The following is a 12,530-nucleotide window of genomic DNA, read 5'->3' as shown; positions in this document are numbered from 1 at the left end:
CTATTTGTTTTCAAGAAATGGAGAAATGTGGTCACAAAGCAGGAAGCTAAGAAAAGACAGATGATGAGGGTTCTGACTAACCACCAAGTCTTTATGCTGTTATCTCTTTCTCTTAACTTAATGGAAGTAGGATTGCTTACCTCAAAGAATATGTTATGTGCCTTGCTTAATAATGTTAATAGAATGCTTAGAGATTCAAAAGTTCTATTTAAATGCCAAATATTATGATAAATAGCATTCTTCATTTTACACAAAATATTATATTCAAAAATCTCATTTCTGCATAGTACACTGGCATATTTAATTTCTAGACAAATAGTATTCTGTACGGCATTCATAAGTGTTCCACAAAATAAAACAACACATAACTCTCCTTCCTTCAAAATAATTCACACATTTTTACAGTAACTTTGACAGGACTCAGAGGGTTAGAAACATAACAGACTTGACCATCTCCCTTTTATCATTTACCACATGGCAGATTTATCTACTTTGAATAAACAAAACTGACGTTCCCCAAAAAAATGCAGACATGAAAATAAATGAGCTTCAAGTAAGCTGCTGCACAGAATAATAATGTGGCTTCAGAATGATCCTAATCTTTAAAATCAAGGTATTAATTAAATAAAAAGCAATGGCATCTCAACAAAAGCTGCACTCATTTAAAATGACAGCATTAAAACTGTCTGGTAATAATAGTCACAAGATGTCCATCATGTTTATGTGTATGAAGTATATGGCTTTGCAGAAGTATCAAGTGCTTCTTAATATTGTCTGTATGGTATTTTGTTGACAAGGTTTTAACAACTGATAGGGCCTTGTGTTTTAAACGTGTCAATGGGAAAGGTACTTTAAATCACTGTTCAGATTCCCGGCTTATCTGTTTTACTCAGATCTAGCAGCTTCAGAGGCATTTTAATGTTTAATGTCTGAATGATGTTCTACTGAAAGAAAGATCTATAGAATAGTTAATAACTTTTTATAAGGAATTCTCTTAGAGCAAATTTTTGTTTCAGCCATGGCTGCTCTTCCCAAAATCTCCACACTACAAAACCCCTGGAGATAATCCTGTTGTAGGGGAAGAATTTAGTAAGATCTGTTTTCAGCATGCTTTGCAATTCATTTCCTATGAATTATTTCCTTATTAAAAAAAAAAAAAAGTTTCCTTTCTTTGAGGTGTGACAATGTAGATGTCTACATTTGTACTTCAGTGCTCATTAGGCATACACAGACCGTTCAGACTGGAAGCCTTCAGGCAGCAGTGTGAGCACTTCATTACAATAAAAAAACTAAAGAGGAGGGCTGCTTCAGACCCCTTTCATTTCTTTTGCACCAGAATCATGGACATCAGGTTCAGAAATGTGCATGTGCCCATGCCAGAGGGTGTGGGGGGCAGGCAGAAGGAGACCCAGAAATGTAGGCACATCTCTAAGAAAACCAATTACAATAAAACTAATCTTTTTTCTTCCTTGAATATATATTGCCCTTCCAGCAAATGCTAAGACTATCTGTAGTCTGCATGAAGTAAAGATTAAAAACCAAAGTCTGCTTGAGGTGGGAAAGCCACTGAAATGACAAGTGCATTAACAGATGATTATGTTGTTTCTCAGAACGTCTCGCTGTACTTGCTAGAAATGCTTCCTAGAGACATCGAAATAGCAGCAGTGGAATGAGGCTGCTTCATGGCCACATAGTGGCTTGAATGGTCACACAAACACCAGCCTACAAAGTAAGTCAAGCACATTTCCAAGCATAGCAATATCTGGCTATTGATTCACCTGCAGTTAGACAGCAGTCTCAAGGACAATAAAAGGCCAACAAGAAGTACTTTATAGGATAACCATGATTTCAATCAAAAGCTATATAAATTTTCTCTGGAGTACAGCCACAAAAACAATCTTGAAAACCATTCCTGTCATACCAATTTTTGAATTCTAAGGAGGAGCTGGTGGAAACGACGAGTATGTTCCAGCACTCTGTCTTGCTGCAAAAAATGTTTCATCTGCTCAGCACAAGACCTGGATTCTGTTAATTACTAAGAAATAAGAGAACTGCTTTTTCTGCACTTTAAAACAGTCTTCTATGGCTCCGCAATCTAACAATGAAGATCACAGTTATTTTCTAAAAGGAAAAGACATATAAGGCAGAGCAAAAGTAACTGGTGAATTATTCTTGAAAAGCAGTTAATTCTGGCTGCTCAGAGAGAAACAGGAATACAGAGCATTGAAACAGAAGTTGAAGGTCTACTTGTAAGAAATATTTCCTCTATAAATCACCCTACTACTCACAGATACACTGAAACCTTTCTCAAATTTATCTCTACACTTTCAGAGAATGAAGTACTGCCTCAGAATTTTTGCACAAGTTTGAAGCAGAGGATGTTATTTTTGCAGTACAAGCACTGCATTTCACAGTGTTCATTCCATTAGTAAATATTTTCTAGTGTTCTGAACTTCCTGCGTTACCCAATGTATGAACCAGGCTGGCTTTCTTTCTGTCTGCCTGGATGCTGCCTCCATTGCATTTGCCCGTAGAATACCCAGGAAGGCAAGGTTTGTAAGAAAAAGGAATATCTTTCATTTATATTAATGATATACAGTTTTCTATGGAAAAATATGAGCTTTTGGTCTCTCTCCAGCAGTAACCCTATAGCCCCATAATACAGTATTGCCATTGCTAGTACAGGCTGCAGACTTTGTAGTGAGTTTGCAAGGCCTCAGGACTGAGGCTTGACAGGCTTGCTCTGTCTAAACTTTTCTTGAACCGTTTATGGTTTTGTTTCACTTGGTTTAGCAGTAAGAGCCATTTTTCTAATTAACCAGGTGGCTGTGGTTAATCTGTTTTGTTTATCTTTGTGTGGCGCCACAATGGTTTTATGACTCTAACATAATGCAGTTGGTTAAGGAAATACACACCTGGCATGATAGCAGAGGCCTTGAGAAGTGGAGACACAGGATGTGGTAGAGTACAGGCATGGGATGATAAGAGATGGGACACAGCCTTGGCACAGGAGACCCTACGGCTAGAAACAACTCACCCTTAGTGCATTAAAACAATGCATCCCCAGAGCTGGATAATACTGGTTTTAGGGGCAACAAAGAAAAAAAAAGGAAGAGTATCTAACATGTAAAAGGCACCATATATAGTAAATTAAGGTGCAACATGTAACTGCAAACCAACGAAGAAAGAACAAAAGTGTAAAAGCATGCTAGCAAACATAAAAATGACCCCAAGTGGATCCTGGAGTGAGGAAGAAGAAAACATCAGCACGAACATCATATTTCTCCTAAGTGAAGAACTCCCGATGTTGACACTCATTGTAACATCTCCACCTCCAACACTAGAATGAGACTGCCAGCCTTAGGACCAGAGGAGCAGGGGGTGGGTGAGAAAAACACCAGGAAAAGGAATAGAAACTGAGTGTGTGTATAACACCTTTAACTATATTATTATTTTTTGAGTTTTTCTGTATAGAACTATACTTTCTTTTTCTGCAATAATTAGATCCAGACTAATAATGATTCTTGGATTAGGCTGTAAAGATTTCAATTATACTACCAATAAATTTTTGATTTCATATATAAGGTCTGTTTCCTTTTCACCCATAAACAAGACATTGACCATAACACAGTCAACACAGATTTTTTCACACATTCTCTGCTTGCATAATCTTGTCCCTTACTGCCAGTCCCCAAGATAAATGAACCCTCTAGTATTGCATCAAAAGAGCCTCCTGGATAGGGATTTATGGAGAAATCCCCAGAGGAATTCAGAAACAAACAAAAATATATCCCATCAGTGAGAAACAAAAACCAATGGATACACTACAAACTAACAGTAAATATTTATACTTCGGCTAAACTAACGTTAGCAGACCATTTCTGTAAGAAGATGATTCCACTAAATAAAAGAACAATGATCTCAATATATGATGGAGGGTTCAGTCCTTAACCACACATGCTAGTCTATGGGGACTCGGCAGACCTGTCCATGTCAGATCTGCCAGTCCTGTGCAGATGTCTTGAGTATCTTGGGTCTTCAGTACTTCTCAAATGGCACTTGATACTTAGTTTCGGGCAACTAAATGCTACTTTTACTGACTAGTCAACTAAACACCCTTCTGAAAACTGCTTCTAGCTACATACCCAAAATATATTTGAGATATGCATGTAGGGCTGGTAAACATGTCACAGGACCTTCAAGAGACTTGCACTCTTCTGGAACGGCTCTTGGAAATGGGATGCATCACACACTTGGCACTGACTTTAAAGCAGCTGAATCCTGCCCCGAGTGAGTGTCTGACAGTGTAAGCTGAATGGGTCTCTAGACACTTAGGGCTCATATTTGGACACCTGAGTGTAGGTATGTTATTCTTGAATGGAATTCTACTAGGGAGAATAAGGTTTGGTTCAAATAAGCTTTTGATTATTTATCTCAACTGGAGTTCCCAGATATCTGTGGATTCATGAATTTCTTTGCTCATTCCTACCCAAGGCTACACTCTTACACAGGAGATAGTTGTTCTTGTTAAAAGAGGTTTGGCACCTCTACCTGTGAAGAAGCATGAAAATGTAAATGAATGGCAACCTTAATGAAAGAGCTTCATTTTCAAATGCATTTCTACAGATATCTTCTTAAATGGTCCAACATTGAAGATAAAGCAATACTCAAACAAGCAAAACAGACGTTTTCAACAAAAAACATCAAAAAAATCCCATAACAAACTCTGAAGAAACAGCCATTTATTGGATTAAAACAATCCTCTATACAAAAATCTCCTACTGTATAAATCTTTGCTACAAAATCATCCACTGGAGAAAAACCTGTTATAGAAATCAGGACAGGGATGAGCAATAATTATATTGAAAGTGTAGGCACACCTTGGAAAACATTTTCACGTGTTTTAAAGCTTCTGCAGTCACTTCAGTACAGCTCAAAGTGTGTACGATATGTTTTATGATCAGTACCTTTCTCATCCAAGGCAGCAGCAGCATTTTCCTGCCTCAAACAGGAGGAGGCTCAGAACACTTCTAGTAGTGAGAAACTCAGTGATTCATTTGCCCTATGCAACCATGCGTTCATCTATCTACTCATTTAGTTATTCAATCTTAATAGAGCTTTCCACAGGAACTGTAATCTTTTAGAATCTACATTAGAGGCCATAATAAATATAATTGTAATGTTTTCACTAATACCACAAAAAATTAGTACATTTCCAGAAACATATTCTGAAATATTCCTTCTCCCAGAAGACTAGTGGGAAACAAGACAGGAGCCTAAAAAAAAAAAAAAAAAAAAAAAAAAACAGTTTCGTTTTACAAATTCTGAAGGCGTTTCTGAAGGCTAATTCAGGTCCAAAGATTAAAAAAATGCAGGTGATGTTCTAGGCATGATAAAATGGAAACAGACAGAGAATAGCATGCTTCAAGCACAACTCATAGCCAGAATATGAATGTTAACATGCAGAATCAGATGGGGGCAAAATATGATGCAGAATCTTTTTTTTTTAATTATTATTATCCCTTCACTTTGATTTACTTATAAGACAATGTGTGATGATACACAATAAATGTGCTGAGTTTGTGTTTATCATGTGGTTAGCTCCAGAGGCACTGACTGCTGGTGATGCACTTGCCCAAAGAACTGCCAGTATCTAGCATGCAGTTTTCTTGTGGCTTTGCTTTATATTTACACAAAAAAGATGTAAGTTTCCAACATATTTTAAAGAGCTTAAATTTATATTTGTATTGGATATAAGTTTGCAAAGGTTTTGCAGAAAAGCAATGAAATCAAGATTAAAGAGGAAGAACATAAGTGTTGAACACATGGATTTGCACATATGGGCTGGATGGAGTAAGCGTACACACACCAAAAGAAAAGCTTAAGAAGGGAACAGAAACTGGAGTGTGGATTCCTCCCTCCTGCCTCCCAAAGGGTAATGCATCGCTTGCCCTCCAGAGAAGCATCTCTCTCCACTCCACATAGGAGAAGCCTGTGTAGTTATATTAGACAGGAAACCAAATTTTTAGGCCAGTAAACTAAATAAGAATCCCACCCCAAAGCTCATTACACTCTCATCATTCAAATATACCCTTCATAAAATGTATGGTGAACATAACCTCTTCTTTGCCCTTCAAGGAAACAGCACGAGCTCTCAGTCAAGTATTAGCAATTCAGCAAAATGCTAAAAAAAAAAAAACCTCCTAAAGAAAAAATACACAGCATGCCAGATTTGTAGTATGTTGATTTTTTTTTATGTTAAATGATTAAACCAAAACCAAAACCATCCACACATACAGACACAGTTAGATGCTTCTGCCCTCACTTGTTCAGACACGTACATCTTGGTGACAACATAACAATAATATAACAGTGATAACTAGTATCATATCACTCTGTATGTTAAAAATGGGGAACTGTTACAAAGCACCTTTTACAGAAACTTTATGTTATTAAGAAATATATAGTTAATTCAGTTGTCTTGCTCTGTGGATGAAATTAAAAGAAAAATAACTCTGGTCTAGTTTTGCTTTTCTTGGGTCACTGGGAGAAAGGTCAAAAGAGAAAGGTCTCAGAGTAGGATTCACAATTATTGCGTATAGGGACTAGTCGCACCAAATCTCTCCCAGACATCAGTTAAAACATTTCAGACAGAAAAAAACAAAAAACAAAAAGCAAGCTGATGACATTTCTACCATTCTTCTACTATGGCTATTAAAATAGAACACAGCACTACTATTGGGTTAAAAACCTAGAAATCTGTAAGTTGTCATAGTAATGCCAGAGTTCATTGTTTCAAACCCCTAACTAAAGTAAGCCAGCATACTTCTCCTAGGCTCATAGTCACAGTTAAGTCAGAGTGAATGTGTTTTGCACCAGTGAAGGGTTACACCCAATTTCTTCACATTTTAACTTCTTCTTAAAGCTACTATTTTATTCTGAATATTGACACCTCATTAGTTTCTTTACTTAAGCCTATCACGCGAACAAGAAAGGCCTCTTCTGTCTTTAAGATCATAAGAACTCTGACTAGAACAATCAGATTACAGGAGCTGCAAGGATAATAGGCCTCTACCAGTGAGATAAGATGTGACTGTTTATTAAGTATCTTCAGCCAACTGTCAGGCTTCTAATTATCTTCAGTAGTCTTTGTCTGAATAACATAATGGCTTTATATCATATTTACATTGGTTAAGAAACAGTGTTTCAGAATTTGTCATCTAACTCTCAGTAATTAGACATGAGCCAAACCGCAGGTGCTCCAAATTTTTCAGTCATATCAGCCAGCAAAACATCTAATTCGGTTTCATGGCTTGGACACTGGTTAGAAATAGATATCTAAAATCAAGGTGAAAAGATTTGGTAAAATTAATGAAAACTGGATTTTTAACCTCCATGATTGTTTGCTATGCGTTGACATTTGTTTTCCTGTTCAATCAAGACAAATGTTGACAGCACTGCATAAAAAACAAAGTTTGAAATAAAATACAATTTGGAAATGTCTACTTGCCACATTTAGATATTTTCCAATTAAAGATAAATATTTTTGAATACTCAAAATGTTTTGTGTAAGTTTTACAGCAATCTCCATAGCAAGGTGAGCTTTAGGAAAGCCGTAGTTCTATCAGTTTCTTTTCCTATTTTTTCTAGTGAATTCTCTTTCTGGATGATCTCATCTTCCATGTGACTTTATGGAGGTTTCTTCTGGTGACTAAATAGTTGCAACACAAGAAATTACACCTCTTATTAGGTACATATTTGGCTTCAGTGGATGGAAAAATGAAAATTGATTTAAAAATTTAAACCAAAACTTTTGAAGTAACCATTTGTCACTGATGAATGTTAATTCTGATAAATATGTTATTGTGGTTTTGTTTTGTTTTTTAATTGGTTCTGTGCAGAAATTGGTGGTTTGAAAAATATTCCTGTAATCACAATTCCACCAATTTCTTCCCATTGTCTGTGGGTCTACACGTTGTCAGATACCATGAATCAGATTTTGCCTTTTAATAGATCTCAGCTCCGACCCACTCCAAAGTCCCCCTGCCTCTGGTCAAAGCTACCACTGTCTAGGCTGTACATTTCTCAGTTCAAAAAGTGAAACCTCCTATATTACAACTCCTTTATCTGCCCGTAACCATTCAACTCAATACTGGTAGTATCAATGCCTTATTTCTAACCTTAACAATTTTTTGCTTATGCATATCTGTCAGCTGAGTTCAGCATCTTACTTGCAAAGAAGCATTAGTAAAATGATGGACTTCAGAAGTGTTTTTGTTTCACTAGTGAATAAAATAGCATTCGCCACTTAAAAAAAAAACACTACAAAAAAGACAATCTAAAATGACTTAAGGGATTATTTCAGTAAAAGTGTACTTTATTCTGAATATTTGATAATGTGATACATAAATCATTGTACAAAAGCCTGTACTACAAGTTAACTCAGGAGATTTTGGAAAGGTTAAAGCTTAGATAAGTAATGAATGAGGGAAGGAAAAAATATAATTTTTTCTCCTTAAGGTAAGGTATTGTATCATGACAGATCTTTCATATAATAGATTTAGTAATACCTTCAAGCAAAATTTTACTAAGGATCTAACTCATTAAATGCAAAAAATGGACTCATGTGCTGTTTCCACAGTTTGCATTACAATAGAATTTTTTTCTTTTTTAGTCCAGGGTTTCTCTAGGTGTCTAGAAGTAGAAAGTATCTCTTAATATATTTCCTCTCTTTCTTCCAGCATTTTCTCCCTTCCCTTCCCCCCCAAAAGCCTGCCAGGATTTTAGTAATGTTTTGGAAAAGAAAACTGAATCATTTTGCACTGTTTACACTTACCTAGTTCATATCATTGAAAAAGTAAATTTTAAAATAAATAAATGCTTATAACATAGCAGAATCTTTTTCAAAGGCAGTATGACACTTTTCAAAAGTTTAGAATAATACAATATAAATATTGTAATATAATAATATTGTAATACAATATTAATAATATAATATATTATATTATAGTTATATTATATTATATTATATTATTAATATTGTATTCTGTTAAAAAGTTTTGAACCTATGGTTAGTGTTTGCATTTAAAATCTCAAAAGTATCTGTTTTTTAAATTATTTTTAACTTTCTTTTGAAACTGTGAAGCATTTTAAAAATCATTCGATATCAGTGATTTATACAACCTAACTTTAATAAATAAGTTTAATAAGCTAAGATTATACCTTCCAAAACATCATTAGCCATTAAATACACACACAAAGACATAAACACACACAAAATGAAGTTCAGTTATGGGGATCTTTGAGAAGAAAGATAATCTTAGCTTTTAATTATTTAAAAAATATTCACATTAATGAATTTCCTAAAGCACATTTAGGTCTCACTTCTACTCTTATGGAACTGTAATGCTCCCAAATTCAATATATAGCCAAATCTTAATACTGCCAAAACACTACCAAAATACTATTCAGACTGGTATAAAGATTAGGAATGAAAAAGCTAACCAGGAAGCTACTGTTTTAATCAAGTAAGAGACCTCAACAACATGTCTGACTGCCACGACCAAAACTGGGTTTGCGATGCTGAGCACTGGAAAGTTTCTTTGAGCAAGCTTGCTGGGGAGCTCAGCATGCATGAACAAATACGGAGTAGCACAAGACATTTCCAGCACCCCTTTTCCAACGCTGCCACGCTTACCGAGACTTCTCACTCATGTGGGAGACGGAGGGTGGCTGGATGAGTGCAGCTGCTGGAGCACGATACGGAGCCTGGCAGGCTCTGACAACGACACACAGCACTCACTTTCTATGGACTGCTGAAAAATATGGCAGAGAACAGAGAAACGGAGGTGTCGTACATGAATTACTGACAGCAGAATAACCAGTATCTACCACAAGGCTCTGCATAAAACAACAGAGCAAAGAGAAATACCAAGCCTCTTCTCCCAAGGCTGATGTGGGAATTGCATGTGCTGGAGCACTTTATTTTCCTGGAACTCTTCAGTGCTCAACATGTCAAAGGAACCAACAACCTGGAAAAACAAGAATGATAACAGAAAAATAACTCTTAACTTACTGATGCAGGTCAATCATTATTTACCATCTTACTTATTTTTAAGCACAGTCAAATAACTTTCCCATAGACTACAAAAATCAAGGTAGGTACAACACTGAATACTTTCTGAGGCTTAGGCTGTAGTACGAACAGTTAGAGAAAGCCAAGGCAAGTCTTCTCACCCCTGTTGGATCCTGCGCTGTATATGGAAGGACTGCCTTATTGAACAGAGTCAGAGTTGATGGTTTCACTAACTTATAATCCTTTGTAAATCTATATGCAAAACTTCAGGCCATTACATTGTACACACCATTGGTAGGAAAGTTTTTAGGAGGAAAGCACAAGAGCTGTACAAATTTTGGCTGAGTGTGGACTGATTTTAGAGTGTAAGATAATACATAGTAAAATATTAAGTTTTCAAAGATTCATTTTGAGAGTTTCTCAATAGAATCTGCATCACTTCTCCTTCTTGCAGAAGTAGAGGTAAACAATTCAGGGGAATGTCTAAATGGCTTCATGCTCTGTAATTAAATTGCCAGAAAATTTCTAACAGACAATGAATATAGTTCAGTACGTGATTCGGGAAAGAACAGATAAGCAAACCATCTGATTAGTTTGAAATGTTGAAAATACCTTAGGTACAGAAGTGCACCGCTGCCTAAAAAACTCTCATGATGAGAGAACACAGAAGATCTGAGACAAGAGCTTCCAGTTCTTGTACTGTCCTTCTTGCCAAAGGCATAACTATCTTCTTGAAAGTTCAAAATATGATAATGATATCCATTTTATTTGGTACTGGAAAGGGTCATTAAAGCTTTTTCCTCTTTTGCCTGTCAAGACTTATTTTTAAGTTCCTTTTTGAACCATTAATCCACTCAATCATTCCTATGTATATTTATTTTTATATTGTTGATACTATGCATTCATACCATGATTTTCCTAGGTAATTGCTAAAAACTGAATCATGACTGATGCAAATTCTTTCTGGTTTCTTCTAGCACTCTTTCATAAAAGACTATTGTTCAAAGTAACTGTCCTTGATCATGTAACAGTTAACTAATAAAGCATGAATCATTTTATACTTTCTTGCAGACTTTCCAGTATTCTATTGCCTTTTGTCAGCACCCATATATTACAGTGAGATGGCAAGAGAGCTGGACAAATGTGTTTCAACAAAAGTTTCTTGAAAATCTCAAATCTAATCATTAATTGATGATCTGGTTTCAGTGTTTGCGTTTTGGGGGTACAAGGCTCAACTCTCTCAGTAACCTCGAAGCTGGGCATCCAGGCACTATGAGTGATACTCAGATTCAGATTTTGTTGGAGATAAGGATTCAAGTTCATTTAGTGAGATTCCCTAACCAAAATACTTCATAGCAATCTCATTCTGGAGCTGTTCTACCTGACATACATCATTTATTCCCCTCTTTGGCTCAACAGCTATTAATTCCATTACCTGGTGTAAGGCATTCCCTTCAGAGGGGGAATAACTTGTTTCCACCCTGCTTTGAATCAAGTTCCCATGTGAGCAGGAATGGATAGCATTCCAGCTATACTGCAGTGAGTGCCCCATCCAACAGGCTGTAGATTACTCTCAGATGGTCCAGTCACAGACCTCAGTGACATTTATGTAGGAAGTAGAGGTATGAAAGATACAATTCTTCCTCACTTTTTTTCCTCCAGTCTGTTCTAAAGACACGGTCTTCCCTTGCCTTGAAGAAAGTGATTCGAGTGCTGCTTTACTCAAATGATATAGAAAGGGAGAAATTATTCCTTAATTTGTTTGAATTCTGTGTTTCATGTTTATATTCCAGTAAAGGTTTAAAGACTGAGGTTTAAAGATCCTACTTGGTTTCATTTTCAGTGATTAAAAATACTTCATTTAACATTTCTATACTTAAATTTTAGCATATTCCATGTAATATGAGGCATTCAATTGCTTATGCATTGTAACTCCCTTTTCATAATGCAAACTCTGTGATTAAGCCCTTAAAGCTCTTATATATTAGCAGCTCCTGACAGGAAAGTAAACCTTGCGGTGTGCTGGAACTATTCAGTGTGGCTGGTGCAACTCCCACTAATGAACATGTTGTGGAGCACTCTTAAAAATTTTCAAATACTTGAAAAAAAGAAGGAAGAAAAAAGACCTATCACTTCTTAATAAGCATTAATGAATAAATAAACTAGCAGCAGTGAACCACGTAAGTGACAAAACCAGGAAAAATCTACAAAGCTAATATAAAAATGGATGAGAACAGATAATCAATTTCAGAATGGGACAATTTTCTAAAAGATGACATGTTGCCATCCAGAAGTGCTATATAGTAATTTTAGTGCACTCCTCCATAACAGGCACGTATATCCAGCAGTTTATGTAGTGATTCTCCATTAAGCTTGTCATTAAGATCAGTTTAAAACTATTGAATCCATTGTTATGGAACAATCCAGTGAGAGCATCAGAAAAGGAAAAAGAGGA

General features: G+C 36.0%; 1 long non-coding RNA gene across 4 annotated transcripts in view; it reads right to left on the bottom strand.

Annotated features, from left to right (window-relative positions):
* LOC112973428 overlaps nt 1-12,530 on the bottom strand; it is a 114,284-nt gene that overhangs the window by 72,922 nt on the left and 28,832 nt on the right. For 3 of the 4 annotated variants that reach the window (XR_003255976.1, XR_003255978.1, XR_003255977.1), the window contains exons 2-3: nt 9,932-10,031; nt 9,698-9,815 (exon numbers count right to left, since the gene is read on the bottom strand). This is a non-coding gene — a long non-coding RNA (uncharacterized LOC112973428). Of the gene's footprint in view, nt 1-9,135; nt 9,816-9,931; nt 10,032-12,530 lie in introns of those variants that run through there. The other variant, XR_003255975.1, reaches the window with a different exon arrangement.

The sequence above is a fragment of the Apteryx rowi genome, unplaced genomic scaffold (genome assembly GCF_003343035.1).
Source record: "Apteryx rowi isolate R43461 unplaced genomic scaffold, aptRow1 scaffold_541, whole genome shotgun sequence".
In the NCBI taxonomy this organism is placed as follows: domain Eukaryota; kingdom Metazoa; phylum Chordata; class Aves; order Apterygiformes; family Apterygidae; genus Apteryx; species Apteryx rowi.
The sequence above is the reverse complement of the archived record's forward strand: the minus strand, read 5'-3'. Positions and strand labels throughout refer to the sequence as shown.